Below are 3,594 nucleotides of genomic sequence, written 5' to 3' on the forward strand. Positions count from 1 at the left end.
TATGGCACAGACAGTAGATGGGTTAGGAGAAGGTGAACTCTTGGACACCATAAGGGCATCAATTTTTCTAGTCAACCCTTCAATCTTGGCCATGAGCATGGGTGTTTCACTAACCTCGTAAAGACCCCCTCTTTTGGCTTCGTGGGATCTCCTATCAACATTAAATGATGAACCGCACTGTTGATCACTCAACGTTTCAAAGAAGTCCCACGCCTCACTAGCACTCTTACCCATCAAACTCCCACCACTCGTTGCATCTACCATGGATCTAACCTGAGGTGTAAGACCTTGATAAAAGTATTGCACTAAATGCCATTTCTCAAACCCATGATGCGGACACCTACGGATCAAATCCTTCCATTTCTCCCAAGCCTCAGAAAAGTGTTCACCCTCCTGCTGCATAAAGTTGGAGATTTCTCTCCTGAGGGCTGTAGTTCTCTGAATGGGAAAGTACTTGGACAAAAATTTCATGACTAATGTGTCCCATGAAGTAATGCTGCCCACCTCTAAGGAATTAAGCCAAGACTTGGCCTTATCCTTAAGTGAAAATGGAAAAAGTCTTAACCGGATAGAGTCATCTGAGAAATTCTGGAATTTAAAAGTTGCACAAATATCTAAGAATTCCTTGATGTGGTAATATGGGTCCTCCTTCTCCAACCCATAGAATGTAGGGAGGAGTTGGATCACACCCGGTTTCAACTCATAACTGGCGGCAGTAGTGGGTGGCAATATAATGCAAGAAGGTGATGTGAAGTGGGATGGGATAGAATAATCCCTCAGGGCTCTACGGTCACCTGCTGCAGGTAACTATAATGGTTCGCCCTGATTGGCCATGGTAGCTCCTAACTTGACTTCGGGTGTTTTCCTACAAATATGTTCTACCTCTTCAACAAAGGGAGCTAATGGTCCACCTAGGGAGCGGCGCCCATGCATAAAAACACAAAAAGAAACAAAATGAACTATCAAATTAAGCTAACAAACTCACTACTAAAAATATGAACTAACTAGAAGAAATAAAAATAATTCCATAAAAAATACCAAACTAAAATTATGAAAAAAATAAATAAATAAAAATAAAATAAAATAAAATAAATCTAACCTAAGATTGTGGAGAACAAAGAAATACGCTTAATATGTGCCTCCCCGGCAACGGCGCCAAAAACTTGATGTATAATTTAATTACATCGGCTTTAAGACCTCGCAAGTGTACGAATCGTTCATGTAATTTAGCGGGAAGCGAGGGTCATATCCACAGGGAGGACAAAATTTTGTGTATTCTTAAATCAACTAGCCTAACCAAATATGATGAATTAATATGAACTAAACACTAATTATATCCTAAATTATCAAGCAATTATCTGGTTAAATACTTGCACAATAGGAAACGTCAACTCTGGATTTTACGGTGATTCGTGCCTCTCTCGAGCACCACGTAACCACAAATCCGATTTCTCAATCCTTGTGTCTATCCCCTCTCAGGCGCATAGAGTGAAAGATAGAAATCGGATTAAAATACCAAAATCCAACCTCAATTATAATCCTACCCTAATTAGCTAATTTAATCAAATATCCAGAAAAAAATATTCAATAAACATTAATTATCAAATCAGATTCAATTAACATTCAAAACCTAAGTTCAAACTATATAAAAACTAAATTCAATAATGATGAATTACTCCCCTTCTTCCTCCTCTCGCTCGGGCAGCAACTCGTTCTCATGGGTGCTGCAATTTCCCGAAATCAATGGCTTCGGGTTGGCAAGAGTGAGTGGCCAAAGGTAGAGACGATGCCGACGACGACGGTTAGCAGCCGACGGATGGAGGTAACGTCCGGCGAAGATCGAAACAGAGCTGACGTTCTCTAACCGGCTCTCTCGAGTCTCGGTTGGAGTCGGTATGGCTCCGGGACTGGTCGAAATATGTGATAGCCGCCAGAGGATGGTCGGAAAGCGGGATTGGCACTGGAGAAGCCCTCTCGGATCAATTCTCGGCCTGGCGAGCGACGACTGTTGAACTCACCTCGATGGAGACTCTCTCGAGCTCTCCTCGGGTTTGTTCTCGGTTGCTGGACGCCGGTGGACGATGGTGGACGACGGTGGCACGGCAAAAGGTATTGGCCCAGCGAACGACAGTGGGGAACTCCTCTCAGTTCCTCCCCTGTTTCTGGTCAAAAACCTTTGTTTTGGTCTCCGTTTCTGTTTTCTCTTCACGCTGCCTTCGACCCCCTTCGTTCGACGCTTCCCTTTGCTTTAAATATGATTTTTCTTATTTTAAAACGATTTGCCCTAGAAATTACCTCCATTTCACTAAGGGAATTTTGGTAAATATCTTCTTCTCCATCCAAATTCTCCTGAAATTCCATAATTGAATCTATAAAAAGTATTTCAGGAAGAAATAAAACTAAAAAATAATGAAATATAATTTAGGAGAGAGAAATATGCAATATCGATAGTGATTAATGCCAAATTCAATAAATGCTCATTTCGTTTGAAAACCGATAAGTAACCACCTATAACACAATTATAAAGGTTATTCTATTATAATTAACCTAGTTCTCATGTCAGAATATGGCATCTATCATATTGCCCATTACGCATGATAAATCACTTTACAATCATCTATGATCGTTGGGTCAGCTTTTTGTAGATGGGCAAAATAATGGCTTGTTTGACTCGAGTAAATATCCGACTGCACGTTCACTTGAGAATTTAATGAGCGTTTGTTATTCTCTTCAAAAGCTTTGGATCCATAGGTGATTTGCATCTTTAACATGTTTAAAACATGTATATCCATTTTTAAAGCATGTGTGAAGGAAATCTCTTTCTTATAAAATTCCAAGCTGTTAGGTTTGAATTAGTGGAATTTCCCAAACTAGGACAACAAAACTTTTGTGTTCATTTGTGGTGTGTGAATAAATTTTCTTTACATACATTTTTTATTGTTTTAAATTTTTTAACACCAAATTTTTCATTTTGTTGTGGTCTATTTGCCTTTTTGGTTTACGGGATGAAGGGAGAGCGAAAACTCAAAGTTTTGTTTTAAGAAAAAAGAGTACATGTAGAATGGAAATGAACAATGCACAAATGTAGAGAGAGATAATTCCAAAGAGTTTCTATAATTTTTAGCGATTGTAAGCTCTTCTTAGTTTTTATATATCTGGTTTTGCAATCAACGAAAAAAGGGGGAGGCATGGATTTTTAACTGAGTCTTGACTCCCAATCCAAAAGTCATTTCTTAGGGTAATATAGCCCGGTACGCATGATAAATCACTTTACAATCATCAATGATCGTTGGGTCAGCTTTTTGTAGATGGGCAAAATAATGGCTTGTATGACTCGAGTAAATATCCCACCGCACGTTCACTTGAGAATTTAATGAGTGTTTGTTATTCTCTTCAAAAGCTTTGGATCCATAGGTGATTTGCATCTTTCACATGTTTCAAACATGCATATCCATTTTTAAAGCATGTGTGGAGGAAATCTCTTTCTTATAAAATTCCAAGCTATTAGGGTTAAACTAGTGGAATTTCCCAAACTTCGACAACAAAACTTTTGTATTCATTTGTGGTGTGTGAATAAATTTTATTTACTTACAT

At 38.8% G+C, this 3,594-nt stretch overlaps 1 non-coding gene across 1 annotated transcript; it reads left to right on the top strand.

Annotated features, from left to right (window-relative positions):
• Positions 1 to 322: 322 nt before the first annotated feature.
• On the top strand, positions 323 to 429 carry LOC137965219 (small nucleolar RNA R71). Its single transcript, XR_011116030.1, has one exon. It is a non-coding gene; the product is annotated as a small nucleolar RNA R71 (small nucleolar RNA).
• The last annotated feature ends 3,165 nt before the right edge of the window (positions 430 to 3,594 follow it).

Source organism: Aristolochia californica, unplaced genomic scaffold, assembly GCF_029961685.1.
Source record: "Aristolochia californica isolate CCGP_79_NKW_82.1479 unplaced genomic scaffold, dmAriCali1.0.hap1 SCAF_1, whole genome shotgun sequence".
Taxonomy (NCBI): domain Eukaryota; kingdom Viridiplantae; phylum Streptophyta; class Magnoliopsida; order Piperales; family Aristolochiaceae; genus Aristolochia; species Aristolochia californica.